Source organism: Lygodium microphyllum, chromosome 2, assembly GCF_053477565.2.
Source record: "Lygodium microphyllum isolate KBCC chromosome 2, Lygodium_microphyllum_v1.1.10, whole genome shotgun sequence".
NCBI lineage: Eukaryota > Viridiplantae > Streptophyta > Polypodiopsida > Schizaeales > Lygodiaceae > Lygodium > Lygodium microphyllum.
Genome location: NC_141136.1, coordinates 3935157 through 3953892, shown reverse-complemented (window position 1 = coordinate 3953892; position 18736 = coordinate 3935157).

Sequence of the window (18736 nt, the reverse complement as noted above, 5' to 3'; positions counted from 1 at the left end):
TCTCCTCCTTTTCCCTTTTCTTTCTCCTTTCTTCGACACTCTTGGACTCACTTTGTGCTCTTAGCAGATCCACTTTCTCTTTCTTCTTGCTCTCTTTCTTGGCTTTCTTTTGTGGGATTCTTTTCTTTGACCTCTTGGCTGCTTACCAGATAGATGGTGCTTGCTACTCTCCTTCCTTGTCACTCACTGTTCTTTCACTAGAGTGCTCTTGTTCTTAACATAGGGGTGACCTATCTAGCATCTTGCCAACTTCCTCATCTTGTCATGCTTCCCCTCAGGCTTCTCTAATGATAGTTGCCAAGACCCCTCCAGACCCAATGGTGGAGGCCTTTGATGGTGATGAATTTCTAACTTTGAAGGCCAAGGATTCTCCACTTGCAAGTTATCCACCGATGCCTAGTGCTTTCATCAATGTTTCTATCGTCTTCCTCATGAAGCCGTTTAGGTTCACCTCATTGAAAGACTTGGCATAGCAATGCTCTCCAGCATTGGCAAATTGATTTTGCTCATCAATGCATTGTACCTTTGGCTGGAAAACAGGGCGTGCACCATTCTTGCATATAGTTAGACTTCTGGATATGGGATGTCAGCTAAAACAATGCCATTGTTGGTGTGGACCATTTCTTTTCCATTCCCAACATGTTGTATACATATTTGGTTATCTTTAAACTTTGTTGGGTAGGCCCAGTGCCTTTTGCACCAACTCGGGGCTCAGCTCAATTCCCACTTGGCAAGCATCATTCTCTTGGTGCAACGTGACAGTTCCGCGGTTCTTGTTGAATGTCCAGAGGAATTTTGCATATTTCTCATAATCAACAGCTTGGCCCACCTTTTCCACGCACTTTTGTAGCTTACACTGCTTTATGAGTTGCTTGATAGCTAGCTCTTCCATTACTATGTATTCCAAATTCAAGACATGCATGAATTTGAATTGGATGTAGGCCCTTGTTTCCACTGAAAGGTTGTACTTCACTTGCTCGGCAGCTTGCTAGTTTCTCCTACCCTATCATTGTAGGTGCTTGTCATGAAGCCATAGCCCACCATTAGTATTCTTCAAAAAAAAATTGCGAAAAGATTTGTAAGAGGATTTTTCTTCAAACATTCTCATAAGGATTTCTAACACTTTTACTCAATCATAATTTGATTTTTATGTATTTTGGACATAGATTGAGGTTTTATGTTTGCACTTTTATCATTCATCCCTCACATCTCTCACACCCTCCCCCTTAGAGATGAGAAAAATCCTTCCTAGGATTAGAGGTTGAAGGGTGGAGACCATTCATCGCATGTCTATGTATTTCAGTTTTGCATGATCCAAGTGTAGAAGGTTGGATTGTACTCTATTTGAGCATAATGGTCCATGTTGACAATCGTCGGACACTTATGTGGGTGAGGTAAGTGAGGAAGTCCTTGGAGTCCATTTGTGGCTGGCAATGTGTAGCTCCTCCTCGATCAACATGAGATCCAAGTAGGGGTGAGTCATGATGTGCTCTTCGAGGGGTCATTTTTGCGAATGGTGGTCAACACCCTATAGGAGGTTGGGGCGATATAAGTTGGGTCATATTCGGAGGTGTTGATTGCATGTCTTTGCTCGGCATTGGTTATGATTTGGTAACCTTTTTCCTCCCATTGGAGTCTGAGAGCATACAGTTGGTGTAAGAAGGAGGAGTCGTTAATAGCTAGTTGTTTCAGCCTTGCCATTTCCTAGTCAATGGCAAAGACATGCCCTTGGCATAAGATGTGATGAGACGTTGCTTATGTGCTTTTTCATTGGAAATCTCAGTGTTTATGAGATTCTCAGATGCCTAGGGCGCTTTGATGAACACAAATTCTAATTCTTTCCATGAGCAATGTAGCATGTCTACCTCTACTGCTAAAGGTTCATCTAAGAGGCCTAGGTCTAATCAGTCATAGCTTTTAGCAACGCAGTAAATGTGGCATCCAAACACTGAAGGCAATTGACCAAGTCCTCCCTTGTATTTTCAGCTAAATATGCAGCCAAGGTAAGAGTTTGAGGCCCACTGGAGGTTGGGGTTTGTTGACCAGACTTCGACAGCTCGGTGGTTGATGTTTGTGCTTTTGGTTGCTTTAGAGTGTGTGGTTTGTGTTTTGTGTTTTTGGTGTGCTTCACAGTGTGCGCTAGGCTTGGTTGGGGATTCCAACCTTGTGCTACAAGATGTCTGTGAGGCTTGGGTAGCACTAATAGTGCTGGGTGGGGTTATATTGGCTTTATCAAGCTATGGTTTTGATTGATGGACTTGTTGAGGGTTGGGGTGGATAGGGTTGGACTCTATAGGTTTCACAACTTGAGCTTTTTATGGCCTTAGTGTCTGATCTGTCGCGTGGCTCTGCATTGGTGGGTTTGAGGGTGGAGTTCGAGTAGTGTGCTGCTGGCCAACTTAACTTTAGGTACCCATATCCAAGAATTGCCCTCATAATAGCCTTGCACTTGTAATAATGCCTTGGGGACCCATTGCAACTTAATTATTCATCGGTGCCTATAGTTTCTTTTTTGCCTTTTTGGTTTCAAGTATGAGTTCCTAGACTTGTGAGGTTGTGGTTGCCTACTCCTTGGCGACATTCCTTGATGTTTAGGTACCCACTTAAAATATGGTTTAGGGGCCTTAGCTTTGATCTCAAAGGTGTGCTAACAGTACGGCATGGCAGGTTGTAAGAAGTCTCGATCCCCCTCCTTAGACTTGGTGGCGGGTTTCTCTACCGGTGGCCGCCCTTGCTGAAAGCCATGACTATTCGTACATGGCCAATGGCTAGGTGAATGCTTTGTGAGTCGTAGTTGACATTACAATGTGCTTTCTTTTTAAATGAGCATCCTAACATTGATTCTTGACCAGCATCTTTTTTGTTTGGCAACACATAAAAGATCATGGATATGCTTTCAAACTCGATAGAGGTTGCTACTTTACACTTCCCTAGAAGGGCTTACGATTGACCCCCAAATGGGCCGAGTTTGGCATTGGTAGATTGTAGTTGTGGACAACAAATTTGAGTCTAATGATCATGAGTTCAGATATTGAAATTAGCTCCCTCATTGATCAATGTGTTGAAGGTATGTGCCTATTGGGAAATGACTGTTATATGTAGGTATGCAGGTGCCACTGCCTCCTCATCTTCTTCCTCAACTTCTGTTAATGTGGCGACTCGGACTTTCATAGGGGGCTCTAGCATGGGAAGCTCATACAATGGGTGTGTGGAAGGGTAGTACTTCTTTATGCAACTCCTATTGAAGAAGCCTATGCCCTCTCGAGGGTCTCGATAGTGTGGACTCAAAAAGGTCCCAATCCCCTGAACTTCATCTTCTATTTGTGGCCTTTTATTGAGTATAACAACACTAAGTCACCTTGTTCAAATTATCGTTTCTTGATGTGCTCGTCAAACCAACTCTTGAGACATGCCTTTTCGCAAATCAATGCATGGATAGCTAGAGGTCGAGTCTCTAGTGTTCCATCTTGATCAAGCAGTTGGTCCATGCCTCCTTTCCATCCCATCTCTCTTGGGTGGCTATTCTCAAGCTTGGGACAAGGAATTGTACAGGTAAAATGGCTTCAATCCCGTAGGTTAACTTGAAGGGAGTCTATCCTATCACTATTTTATAGGCTATTCAATAGGCCCATAAGGTTGCCATGAGCTTGTTTTCTTAGTCCTACACGAGGTAGAGACCACTTTGGTCAAGACATTTACTAAGATCTTATTAGTAGACTTAGCCTCCTAACCATTTTCTCAAGGGTAGTAGGGTGATGATTTTCGACGGATGATTTAAAATGTTGATTGGAGGTGAGCAATCACTTCATTAATGAAGTGTGTACCTTAATCATTGATGAGTTCAATGGGCTAGCCAAATCATGAGATCACCTGTTGCCAAAGGAACTTAGCAATGGTTCTAGCATCATTTCTCCTTCTGGCTCATGCTTCTACCCACTTTGTAAGATAGTCAATAGCGAGATGATATACTTGGACTGTGAGTATTGTACGGCAGGATAATCGGTCCAATGAAGTCAAGTCCCATTTTTGAAAAGATTTTCTTACAATGATTGGGTGGAGCTCCATTTTTTCATTGCGAATGGGTACCTTGGTCCATTGGCACTCATCACAATGCTTTACAAATCACGCTACATCTCAAAAAAGGGTAGGCCACCATAGTTGAGACTGTCAAACCTTGCAAGCTGTCATGACTCTGCTGAAGTGCCCTCTTGCAATTACGTTGTGTGCTTCTATAAGTACGCCATGCATCTCATATTCGCATACACATCTATGTAGCAAGTCGTCGTGCCCTAACCTATAGAGTTGTCTTGCAATCAACTGACAGGGTTGTATTTTGAGGATGAGTTGCCTAAGTTGGGCCTTCTCGATAGGTCTTTTAGGTAGTTTGTGCTCTAGCACTTGGACTACATCCTCTACCTGTATGGCATCAAGTCAGCTCTAAACAAGTCCGTTTTGCTAGATAGGTTAAACAGATGTACATCAGGCAAGTCATCCATGATGCCCTGTCTAGCGGCTTCTGCTTACGTGGGTATGCAAGACATATGGTCGGTTATGTAGTGGTGTTTCCCTTTGCATACAACCACAGGGAAGTCAAACTCTAGAAGTAGAAGTAGCCATTGAGCAATGCATCCCGTAGTGCAAGGTTTGTTAACAAGATAAAGCAAGGCTTGATGGTCAACAAAGAAGACAAAGGGTGTAGCCAAAAGGTAATGCCAAAATTTCTTCACAACAAACACCATGGCCAACCCTTCCCTCTTCGTGGTTTAGTAGTTCATCTCAGCATCCGTGAGTTGTCTGCTAGCAAAGCTCACTAGATAGTGTAAATTGTGTTCACCTGGCTGGCATAACACAACCCCCATGGCAAACTTTGAGGCATCAATATGAACGTGGAAGGTTATGGTCCAGTCTGGGGCTCATAAGATTGGTGCTATGGTTAGAGCCTTCTTCAGTTCTTTGTATGCACGTTGGCATTCCTCAGTCCATTCAAACATCACCAACAATTTGTATAGAGGCCTACCGATTAATGCACAGTTTAACACAAATTGTCGGTAGAACCCTGTATGGCCGAGGAAGCACTATACTCCCTTATAGTTGGTTGGTGGTGGAAGATTGAGGATAGCCCTAACCTTAGAGAAGTTGATGGCAATGCCATTCTTTGACACATAGGCCCTAGGATGCATTTGTGCTTCACTCAGAATTGGCATTTCAAGGGGTTCAATGAGAGACGATACCGACTACATCTATCAAAGACTGCTTGCCCAAGTGTGCCTACCAAGTGGAGTGGACACGTAGATCATCGACAAATACCTCTAACCCTTGCCTGAGCATGTCTTTGAAAATGGCACACATGAGCCTTTGAAATGTGGCTAGTGTGTTCATCACCCTAAAGGGTGTAACTACATATACAAAGACACTCCACTCAGTAGCAAAGGCGGTCTTGTGCCTATCATCTGGATGTACTTGCACTTGGTTGTATTTGAAGAAGCAGTCCAAGAAATGATAGGCCTCTTTACTAGCCACCCTCTCAAGCATATGCTCAATGTATGGTAGTGGATAATTGTCTCTCTTTATGGAAACGTTGACTTTCTTATAGTTGACGCACACTTTGATTTTTCCATTCTTCTTCATTACAATCACTATGGGTAACACCTAGTCTATGCGCTCAATCTCATAAATGAATCTTGCTCTCAATAGCTTATTGATTTCCTCCTTGATAGCATGAGCATCTTTGGGATTCATTGGATACAATCGCTACTTGATTGGTGTTGCATTGGATGTCATTGGGATGTTATGAGTCACTACATTCGGATCTACCCCTCTTAGCGCGTTGAGGGACTAGGCGAATACGTCTATGTATTCTTGCAAGAGAGAAAATAAGAGTTTCCTTCTCTTCCTTGGTCAAGTCGTCGGCCATAAAAACAAGTCGGGGTGTCTCTCCTTCCTCAACTAGATTGGATTCCTTGACTTTGGTAGGTTCTCCTATAGGCTTGCTCGCTTTCCCTCATCTTTTGGTCCCTAGCAAGGCCACTACCCTCTCGCCCTTCTTAAATTTGGTGAATCATTTTGGCAAGTCTTACAGCTTCCTCTACTCCTTGGCTTGTGGATCCCTAGGCTGTTTCCTCTTTTTCTCCTTCAACCTTTGGCACCTTAGGTGAACTGGTAGGTCTCCTTTGGTGCACTTTGTGTCTTAGGTGGTCAGGGTATCTTAGGGTCATTGTCTGAGCTTACCTTTGACTCAGAGTCAAACTCTCTATCTTCGCTAGAAGAGGAAGTCTCTCCAAGGGGTCGTAGCTCAAATGGTGATTCCATTCTGAGTATTGGTGCGGCACTTGGTCGAGCAAGACCTACTCGTTCATAATCAATAGCTCCTATGTGCTCCAACTAGGTGCGATTGCAACCCATTTCGTGACTCTTTGCACAGTTGCGAAGAGGCTCTTTTTCTGTGGTTTGGAGTCTGATCGTATTTATTCAATCTCATGCCCCCTCATGTCATACTCTATTGCGTCGATCTCTTCTCCACTCTTGTCATTGGAGGAACAACAGTCTTTGTACTCATCGTTGATCATCTGACTCATTAGGAGAAATATGGACTCTCTTTTTTGCCCCTTAAGGAGTGAATAAACAAATATAGGCCTAACCAATGAGAGAGCTGGGATTCCAGATTCATGTAACATGAATCTTCTAGCCATATCTTGGACCAAATCTTCCCTCAGCAATAAAATAAGGGAAAAGGGGAGTACAAAGCTGTCACTTCTTGGAAGTTTGTGCCTCGAATTTTCATTTTCTTATTTTTTATGTTTGACTTTTCTTTTCTCCCCTTTTCAGTTTCCCCCTCTTTTTTAGGCGGAACTCAAATTTGTCATATCTCTTTCCCCGCTTCTTTTTTCCTGACGAAATTTTACAGCCTCACTGTTTCTTGCCCTGTCTGTAACCCTGTAAAATTTCATTTGCTTTGCACAAGCACAGAGAGAGTTTCATTTGTTTTATGAGAGCAGAGCTTGTTTTACCAAAGCCCTAAGATTCTCTTCACAAAAGTCTACAGGTATATTTTTCTCTTCCATAGATGTTCTATGGTAAAGTTTTATCTCGTTTGGAGAAAACCTGTGCAAGTTATGTGCATTCTCTGACATGTAATTTCTTTTGATTTGATGCTCTAGGAGTCTCTTACAGTCAATAATAGCGATATTTTGAATACTCAACTTCTTCTTCAACATCTTAGGGTTTCTCTGTAAACAAAGTTACAGGTATATTGTCTTGTTTTTTTGTTGCTCCACTGTTAGATTTTATCTCGTTTAAACAAAATGTATACAAGTTACATGCATACTGAGCTTTCCTTTGTTTTTTTACTCCAAGAATCTTCGAGGGTGAAGAACAATGATTTATTAAGAACTCAACTTCTACAACATCTTTGGGATTTTGAACACTCAACTTCTTCTTCAACATCTTAGGGTTTCTTTGTAAACAAAGTTACATGTATATTGTCTTGTTTTTTTGTTGCTCCACTGTTAAATTTTATATCGTTTAGACAAAATATATACAAGTTACATGCATACTGAGCTTTCCTTTGTTTTTTTACTCCAAGAATCTCCGAGGGTGAAGAACAATGATTTATTAAGAACTCAACTTCTACAACATCTTTGGGATTTTTTGCAGAGAAAGCCACAGGTATATTGCCATTTTTTACTACTCTTCCATGGTTAAATTTCAACGCATTTGGACAAAGCCTATATAAGTTATATTTATGCGTTGACCCAATATTTCTTTTGTTTTTGTACTACAGGAATCTGTCAGTGAAGGAACAATGGTCTTGCTATAAGTCAACTTCTTGTTCAACATATCTAGGGATCTTTGTGAAAGAAATTACAGGTACAATGTTTCTTTTTTAAATTGATCCATTTAAATTTAATTTCATTTGGAGAGAACATTTGCAAATTATACACATGTTGATAGGTAACTTTTGTATTTGGTTGTTACAGATGTCTTCACGGAGGAAAAATATCAGTAGCATACTTGCAGTGGAGGTCTTCAACAGGAAAGATAATGGCGGTAATTGGATTTGTGATAAGTATTATAAGTTGGATTGGATTTTGATGCACCCAAGTACTCGAGGGAGTTTCCAGGTCAAGCGCAAGGATGTTGCAAACCCTAGCAAACATTGGAAAGGTAGAATTCTAGAGTTCAGAAAAGTGTTTAATGGCACAAGTGCAGTAACAGAAGTGTTGATTCAACATGTTTATACGCATAAACAAATCTCTGTACACGACGAGAACAACATTGGAAATTATAAACAAAACAGTAAGTTGTTAAATTTTATCATTGATTATTCTTTTGTATCAGAGTTGTTTTTAAAAGTCTTTGCAGTATTCTAATTCAGTCTTGTTTGATTGACAGCTCTATATCCATCGACTTTGCATGAATGGCAGAATGTGGAATGTTTAAGCGGCAAGATACATGTTTGGCATGAAGAGATAGGTTCTTTGATCTATGATAATACCTCTACAAGTCAACTTGCCACTCAAAATATCTTTTTTTATAATTCATTGTATGTGGTAGAAAGCCAGAGATTGCAGTATGTCCCATTGCCGCCACTGTCTAGTGGTGAATGGTTCATTGGTAGCTTGGAGTTGTCAGGAGCTTGCAAGTCGAAGATAAAATCTGACATAAATAGTGCTATGAAACCCACCATAGGCTCCAAAGATGTGCATCTTAATTGGTTTATTCCATTCTCATTGTTTGCACATTTGTTTGGTTCATGTGATGTTTTGAAGAAAACAAAGATTACTTATCAATGCAAGTGTCCATCCGAGGAATGGATGAGTCAGCTATTGGGTGAGTCTTGGAAAGTCAAAAGAACACATTTTGATGAGACGATTGAGTGTAGGGTCAACCAATCTGATATTACATTCAGGTAAAACTTTTTTACTACTTTGCATACCTTGATTTAATTGACATAGGTCTCGCTTAGATGAATTGTTATGTTAGTCGCATTGATCACTTACCATTATTTTTGTTTTTATTACAGGTATTTCATTGCTAGACAAACTCTGTGCATTCGCTTTCGATATAGAAGATGGCGACTTTTGCGAGGGGAGTGGGTCAGCTTGGATCAAGATATCCGAGATGACACACATACAATGCTCGTAGATGTGGTAATCTTGTGGAGTGGTCATAATCCTTTCGTAGTCAGTGCAGAGAGTCATTGGCCCATTTATTTTCTGAGACAAGAAATCCAATTAATGTCTAGTGAGCCCCTCTACAACTTCTATTTCAAGTTAGATAATAGAAAAGTCAGGACTCATAGTGAGCAATCCATGACATGTAAACAATGTGCTTCTCCACATATCCTTGAGATAGTGGAATCCTTGTAAAAAAACTTTATAAAGAGCGAATACATACCTTTTTTGAACTTCTGAGTACTTTAAATTTTAGTTTACTGTGATCCAAGCGTGCGATAATACATACTGTAATTACTCAATCGTGCAGTTAAAAATCATAATTAAATTGCAGGTTAGAGGTCTATAATCTAGAGAATATTGTCTTTGCACAATGATATATTGTAGCGCATCTCTGCTGCTCGTTTCTTACATTTTAATATTAAATTGGATCCAAAGGGAATTTCAAGGCCTTTTAGATTTATTTTCTTTAAAAAATTATATATTTTCTCTCGTTAGACTTGAATATACTCAGCGACCCAAACATATTCAAGGATATAATAATGTAGAACGAAGCGTTTGTCTGTATGAGTAATTTTAACAGTGACTTTAAAGTACTGAAATAAAGAAACTAAGGTAAGAGTTTTAATTTGAAACTTTAGAGTTAATAAATTTATAAAGAACCTTTATTTAAAACCCTAGACACATAAAAGCTATAACTCCAAACTCATTTTCACTTTCATTCTCCACTTCAATACACTTGTGCTATCATTCCTTCTCTCTTTGTGTGCCATGGCTACCACTCCCGCCTTCGCTGCATGGATCAGTTCCACATACTACGCGCACATAGGGGACCAGATATACCCTAGGTTTTGCGTGACCTTGAACCTAGAGAGCTCGCTTTCCGCTGTAGACCCTGACTCTAGTATACTAGCATCGTTTTGTGATGCAGTGAACCCTCTCACTTGCTCTATTCCCGACTCCACTCTCAGGTGGGTTCCCATGGATTTTTTGTATAGTTTGTGTGCCGGATCCAGCCATGCAAAGGTGATAAGTCAAGCCCTGGTGCATGTGGGGCAACATCTCCGCGCTAGAGCAGTGCCCACCTCGTCATAGGACCACGTCATGATGGATCTCATTGAGAGGGATGCCGCCTTTGCCATATATGTTATGTGCACTGAGGTGCAAGAGGACAGTGACGAGGACATCGATGCACCCTCTCCGCCACTATTATAGTACTTTGAGAGGGAGCCTGAGGAGATCACTCTCGATCTGAGTGTTGAGGCAGCACAGAGCTTGGCTATTGTGCACCCACCTCCCTGCCCTGATGAGATGCCCACGAGCGAAGAGCCACCCCTCTCTTCTCTCCATGCTATCACCATCGAGGGGGTGGAATATCTACTCATGCAGGATATGCTAGAGTTGTTGGAGCTTAGGGAAGAAGAACTATATTGTATCATGGTGCGTGATGCACCTAGTGATTTCATAGATTTTGATTTACAGGATGCCCCACCACATGTTATGAGGTGGCTCGTTATGATGGCACGAGCATCGATGACATCTCTGCCATTGTGAGCATCCACGAGCAGATTGAGGATGCGGCGCCACAGTATCAGATCTCTGATGAGGAGTTCGAGCGGTTGCAGGAAAGCCTTTTTGGTCCTCGACTCGACTATGCAGTGCCTACCCAGGAGAGAGACGAGGGCAGCCCAGTGGCAGGAGCAGACCTGGATGCTCCATTACAGCGACAGATAGATGATGCAGAGAAGGTAATGTTCTCGGTTTCATATGAAACTTAACCAGTAGGGCCTCTAGGGCATCGGGAGCACACACATGTGTTTTTGTCGGGATCGAGCCCCCAGATGTGCCCTGGCCGGAGGCTCGCGTCTGGGGGCCTGAATCTGCATGGAGTGTACTGAAGATATATAAATCATATTCATATGAAACTTAACCAGTAGGGCCTCTAGGGCATCGGGAGCACACACATGTGTTTTTGTCGGGATCGGGCCCCCAAATGTGCCCTGGCCGGAGGCTCGCGTCTGGGGGCCTGAATCTGCCAGGAGGCTCGCGTCTGGGGGCCTGAATCTGCAGATTTAGGCCCCCAGACGGAGCCTCCGGCCAGGGCACATCTGGGGGCCCGATTCAGGGCCCCAGACGCGAGCCTCCGGCCAGGGCACATCTGGGGGCCCGATCCCGACAAAAACACATGTGTGTGCTCCCGATGCCCTAGAGGCCCTACTGGTTAAGTTTCATATGAATATGATTTATATATCTTCAGCACACTCCATGCATAGTGAGCCTGATACTGCACTTGTGTGTTGCAGGAGATTGTCTATATAGATGAGTTTTCATCTAGGCAGGGTGGCCGATCTGGTAGCCAAGGAAGGGTGCAAGACTCGGCATTGAAGGAGTACGTTGAGCAGCTTGTCAACGACATTATTGTATTTCATAAGACATGCTCCCCTGCTTTTGCAGAGAACTTCTTCAAGTTGAGGGCAGTAACAAAGGCTGGGCCCTTCAAGACCATCCCGACCAACTCCAGCCTGGAGAAAGTAGTGTTGCTTCGACGTTCGAAGCTTCTCTACTTATTCATGAGTACTAGGTCTGGCCCACTTTTCTCCATGGTGGCCCGTGGCATGGTTGCCAGTGTTGAAGACCCCACTGTCATTAGACAGGAACTATTGGGGCAAAATGTATTGTTGCCTATGATCAAGAATAGCTCTGACCATGGGGAGCCTAGCTCCAAGAAGCCTAGGAGAGAATAGATGTACTTATTGCCTACTGATATCGCATCACTGATGTACTGCACTTTGTAATCTTCTCTTCAAGTAATGAAAACTGATGTTTGTTGGATTCGGGTGCAATGTAGTTTGTGATACGTGTCATTTACTGTTTTTTTTACTTGAATGTTACGTTTATTTGTCGAATTTATACGTAACACGATTCGTACCCTAAATTTAATACACAGTGCTTTATCGAATTCGTGCGCAACATGTATTTGTTCGAACGCATGTAACGATAACTCAACGATGTAAATAAAATAAATATCAAGCGACTAAACAAAAATAAGACGCGCCAAAAACTTTGTATTTGTATTAATAACAATTTTACATGGGGTCCATTACAACCAAGGCTTTACAAAATGTCTTCAGAAGCTACATTCCATGTGCTTTTGAGTTTGTACACCTCTATCCTTGCTGACCTCCGCGAGGACTATCTTTCCATCGCCGAAAGAACCTGACTATCCGCAGATCCCTATCGGTGACAGTGACCCTCCTTGCATGCACCGCTGCATAGACTGAGTCTCCAAATAAGTTGATGAGGTAGGCTTCAGCAGCTTCTTGTAGTGTGAGGAGGGCCTGGGCAGTCCAGCGATCCGGTTGTTTTGCGCGTGATGTATCTGGAAACTGGTTCCTGTTGTTCCTGATCAGTATGCCCTCCATGATCTCCCGCACCAACTTCTGGAATGGAGCCTTCGATATCAGGAGGTGAGTGGTCTTCTGGTAGTGGCGGATCTCGCGAAGAGCCACTGTGCCTGGCTTCCATCGACGCTTGCGATGCTGGCGTGGTGGTGGTGGTGGTGGAGTTGGAGGACGTGGCTGCCGTATGGAATTTCCAGGGGGTATCTCCGGGCCGCTTGCTTGGTGCGTACCATGTCTTCTAGGAGAGAGAACTCAGAACTCAAAAGTGAAATGTGTAAAATGAGGTGAAACTTTAAACTTATAGCCAAACTTTTCAAAAACCCTAAAATTTCAATTAATGAATCCACGCTTAGGAAAAATATCACCAGTGCTCCGATTCACATGAAATTTTACCTGTAGGCTCCTCAAGGACACATCAACCACCCAAAATTTTTTTGGCCCCATCAGAAGCCTCTGGGTCACCTCTCCGGAGGCTCGCGTCTGGGGCCCTGAATCTGGCCTGTCCGGAGGCTCGCGTCTGGGGCCCTGAATCTGGGAGGCTCGCGTCTGGGGCCCTGAATCCCCAGATTCAGGGCCCCAGACGCGAGCCTCCGGACAGGTGACCCAGAGGCTTCTGATGGGGCCAAATTTTTAATATAAATGAGTTTTTCTAATGCCCAGCATGAGGGTGAAGTTTCACTAGATTCCGATTTATAAATTTGACGGTTCAATCTTTTTTTGAAAATGCATTAACTGCATTATACTGCACTGATAATGTATTGCCAACCTCGCAACTGTAGATTAAATGTATTGATAATGAGTGTGCGCAACTGCAGATTAAATGTATTGTCAACCTCGCAATGCGAAACATTGGAAACTTAAAAATTGACAAAAGATAAATCATGGGTAAAATGGAATATCGCATCGGATATACTGTTGCCAAACCACTAAATATAGTAAGGATATAGTGCATCGGCCCATGTACAACTGATCATCGACGTGTACGTGGTTGCACATTGAATTTATCCTCAACAAAACTACTTACAAAATTGGAAACTTGAAAATTCACACAATGCGAAACATGGTCAAAATAGAATATCACATATTGGATTTAGCATTGCGAAACTATGAAATATACGGTAGATAGTGCATCGCACCAAGTACAACTAGAGCTAGGGAAAATTTAGCTCCATTTTGCAGGCCACTACTATCAAATACTTGAAGGTCTACTGGAAAGATAACCCAAAACTAAGCTCCTTACAATCTACAACCAAACCTGAGCTAAAAACATAGATCCAATTACAAGGTAGCTTCTCAAAGCATATTGTTGACATTAAGATTAAATGCATCCTTGTTATTGCGGATCCTGCGAACAAGAACCAGATCTATGGGCTTAATAGTGATACGTCGGGCATGAATGGCTAAAAGTTGACCATCACTCATTAGATCAATCAAGTAGCTTTCAACTGCTTCTTGGAGAGCAAGCAAGGCTTGGCTTGACCACCATCGCCCCACATTCCTTGCCTGGTTCCTCGAAAAGAACTTGTGATGATGCCCCGACTATAGATCTTGCAGTATTTCTCGCACCAACCTGGAGAATGGTGCCTTAGGAATAATCAAGTCGGCACTCTTCTGGAATTTCCTTATCTCGCGTAGCGCAGCTGTGCCTGGTCTCCATCTTCGCTTTTTATGTGTTGGAGGGCGTGTATTACGAGCTGGAGCAGTAGTGGGAGGTGGAGCAGCTGGAGCATGTGGACCACCATTTCTGGACAATGGCGAACCATCATTATCGACCATACTAGGGCCACCATTGTTGGCCACAGTAGCGCCACCATTATTGGCTGCAGTAGGGCCACCGTTATCGGTCACCAGGGGATCTTTGTCACTCACAGTACGCTCACTAGATTCGGAAAAGTGTTGAGCTCTTGCTCTCGCAGGCGCCTTTTTGATAGGAAGCTTGGAACGTGCCATGGCTGTGATGATGCACGATAGAAAGGTGGAGGGTAGAGTGGAGAGCAATGGGAAAAAATGAAAGGAGAGACGACTTAAATACGAAACTTTCAAACTTACTGTGGTGTAAATGAATTTTAAATTTATCATTTCATTTCATTTCTCCACCCCATCCCTACCTCTCTCTATCTCCTAACACCCCCCTCATGCCCCCCCTCTCTCTCTAGGCCAATGAATGTTCCAATGTTTAGAATTTTCATATCTTTGTCTTAGGATTTCAAAATCGACTTTTCATAATTAAAAAACAAAGTTCGAAATCGACTTTGAAAAATATAGTGACAAACCTTTGAAATTTTAAAGAAAATTTATACGACATCTCATGTTAGAGATATGAGTATTGATGTGTCATATCCTTGGGACTTGTGCTCTCTTGTGGACTCTAAATGCATCAAAATTATTATCTTTATCTAGGTCTCCATTTTTTGCCATCTCTCTCTTGGGTTGCCAACCATTCTGCGTGCCATTGTCTAGCTGTGCTGTTTTCATATCTTGCTTTTCTCACTTCATATATTGCCCTACTTATAGATTCTGCTTGAGATGTTTTGGACTTCTTTTCTTTTTCCTCGTATCGTATCTCTAGTCTCCTATACCACCATTGGAATAATTGCCTCATAGAATTGGAATCATTGATGCCACCTCCATGATCAGTTGCCTTTTGAAAAGCACAGCGAGCTTGCCAGTGAGATCTTTCCATGCCTTGAGTTGACCATATTGCCAAACTTCCTTGATCTGCAAAGTATGGACCATGTGCTTCAAGTATGTGCTGCACAAGAAAAGAGATTAGAAACACAAAGTAATTCGAAATGATGATTTTTTTTTGCAATGGTGATAATACTGACCATGTAGTGTGTTATGCTATTTGTAGTCCATGCCTCCACCATGGACTTATGAAATTTAGCAGCTGTCTCTTTAAATGCATTGGCATCACCATCCATAAACCCCAACTTCTGTAAGAGAGCTGCTAATCTATCTAGGTGTATCCATACTTCTGCCTTCGCAATCCTCGTTCGTCCCCCATTGCTCCAATCTGAAACAGCAAGGTGCAACTTTTTCCATGCTTCGTACTTCTCTGGTTGTTTTACTAGTATATTGCCTTCCTCATCTCGAGGTGGAGATAAAAACTTCCTAGCCTTGGGTCCGCCAAAGCATGGTTTACAAGGAACATTTCCACTCTTCCCCGATTTTTTCTTGTCCTTTTTTATTTCTACTTGGCCTCCGTGCAATCCAACTTCAGAGAGAACTTGTTCTACCTTCTTGCATGTAGCATCAGATTCTGACACGGGCTGCATCTTGTATGCAAAGCATATATATTCATGTACTAGCTTCTCAATTATTCTAACCAAACAATGCAATGTGCAAAAGTGAACCCTTGTTAGTGGTATTTCCAAAATAGGGCGCCAGTTTGGATCCACTGAAATTAGCATTCCATTTCTCATGACTTTCTGATCACGTGTCGAAGCACCCTGTTGTCCTGCCTTGGCAAGCCATTCTTTCTTTCCATCTTTCCCTTTCTTCCTAGTTTGCATGCAGTATATGCACGGAAATTTTTCATTTGCTGCATTTGATAAACCAAACATACACTTCAATGTTTTTAAATCACCTGCAAGATGCCATTCAAGTTGATAGTCCCCAAACCCCTCAACGTGTAAAACTGCTCCATTATTTTGCTGTTGAATAACACTGGGTATATTAGTGAGGTTAAAAAAAACTTTAAGTACTTCATGGTCCTCCTTTGGTACTTCAAATGCTGCAAGCCACCATATTTCATTCTCCGATTGTACACTGAAGTATAAAGGATGTTTTTCATCGATGTTGGGATCCAATGCTCGATTCCTAAGTGTTATACTCACACGCTCAAGTTTTTGCCCCTTGATAATCTCACTCTCATCAAGTTTAAGGACAAACTTAAGCTTGCCTCTACATTCTTCCATAGACATATTGTAAAACTTGACCATAGCAATTTGAACCCTACATATATCCAATACAAAGTTGTTGGATGCATTCAATACAAAGGCAGCTTCTTTGGAACCATACTTCAATATGTGTGTGTGTTCCAGATGCGTAGGCTCACCAATTAGTTCTAAAACTTTCTCATTTAGTTGTTTTCGAGCCTTCTTCACGTGAAATGGTTTTGGCAGAGGCATTACTCGCTTAGTATTGAAGACTTGCTTAAAACCTGTATCCAATTGTTGATAGAGCATACTATATGACTCAGAACTCATTCCCACCTTGTCACATAATCCCTGAGCATCTGTAGCAGTAAACAAGTTGCTCACATCCCTAAGACGTTCACTAGCAACACCATCCACAATGTCCCTGAATTTACGATTTTCCAATGCATTTTTGACCATATTCTTGCTAAGGACTTTGGCAATAGTATCATTCTCTGCATGAGGAAACATATTTCTCATTGTAGTAGATTGAGCATATATCCGTCTATGATATTGTCCACTTCCTTTGGCTAATTGGCCAATTGGTTTAACGGATCGAATGCGCCGACGTGCCTCTTTGATTTTTAAAGTGGGCCCAATCTCCAAAGTTTTTGTGAGCTTCCTCTCTATGTTTCGATTCTCCTTCTCCAAGTCATTGACTTTAGACTGTAACTCCATATTTTGCACGTGTGTAGCATGCATAGCATCTTCAATGACAGACATTGCTTGTTATAGGTTCTGGTTCTCTCTATCCTTATCAGCCAATAATCTATCCTTTTCCATCAAAGACTGCATATTCCCTTGTAATCTTGTCTGCATATTTGTCAAGGTTTGATGAGCCCCTGCTAATCCTTGTGTGACAAGTCTGCATGTGTATCCATACAATCCTTCATTGCCTTCACAAGCAAACTTTACAAATGATGTAAGCCCTTCAAATTGTGGTGGCCTTCGAGTGAGTGGATCGGGTGGATAAATGCACCCATCAACCCAAAGGTCCACATTTTTTTTCCCTGCATTTCTTTCTTGTTGCATCCTGCATCTTATTGCATCATCTCTTTCCACAGTTCTTTTGAACATTGGTGCATATTCATCCTCCAATTGAAAGTGAATATCTCTCTTTCTCTTGGTACATCCTGCACTTGCATTCTGCAAAAAAAAAAGTATGCAAATGTTAACTTGGATTAACATTCAAATCGCATAACTACACCCCTTTGATTCACTATATCTGTGTTTTTTTAAAAACCCAGTTGGTTCTTGTCTCTTTCTCTTGCTTTCAGTCTTGATAGACCCTAATCAACCCCTAATCAGCCTGTAATCTTGGCTTTTAATCTACCTCTAATTAGCATCAAATCTTATCTTCTGTTCTATCCAAAATATTCTCTCTCTCTCTCTCTCTCTCTCTTTCTCTCTCTCTCTCTCTCAACAAAAATTCATCAAGGAAACCCTAAACACATTCATACTGAAGCTTGGCTAGTGGAAAACAATAACATCATCTTATCTTCTACCCTAATTTACTATCTGTCACTCTATCACTTATTTTCTTTGTTCATCTCACACATTCCTCTCTGTCCCCCCTTCTCCCCTCCTCTCTCTCTCTCTCCCCCCCTCTCTCTCTCCCCCCCTCTCTCTCTCTCTATGAATTGATGCTTAAGGACTGAACAACAACTGTGAAGAATGATAACATCACAAAGATTTAAAAAATAAAGATACCTCCATTATCACTGGATTGCTTGTAGTATAGACTGTTGAAGACAGAGATTTCTTACTGCATATTTCTGAAGAGGAAGATGGCTTGTAGCAGGGTAGAGTGTGTTGTAGATAGAGATTCTTTGATTTCAACAAATGGTATCAAAACTACTCCTCAATGTTGCTTCAGAAGAACTCGTATGCAAGAAACCATATTCTGGAGGGAAAGAGAAGAATGCACAAAATTTGGGACAAAACTAGAGCTTTCTGAGGGAATGAAAAAATGCCCAGAAATAGGTATATACTTGTCCAAAAAAGATGAAAATTTACAAGGAAACTCTCGAGTCAAAAAGGTGTCTCTGGGTAAAAAATAATCTTAAAATATGATGTGTACGTCATTTTATATCGTTTTTTAACTTCCGCCCTTTTAAGAAGCGAGAATGAGAATGATTGAAAAGTCATGAGGGCACTAAAGAGGGCATTAAAGAGTCATGAGGGCATTAAAGAATGATTGGCTGCGTTTTTAGAAAAAATAGAATTGTATTTTTTTAGTTAT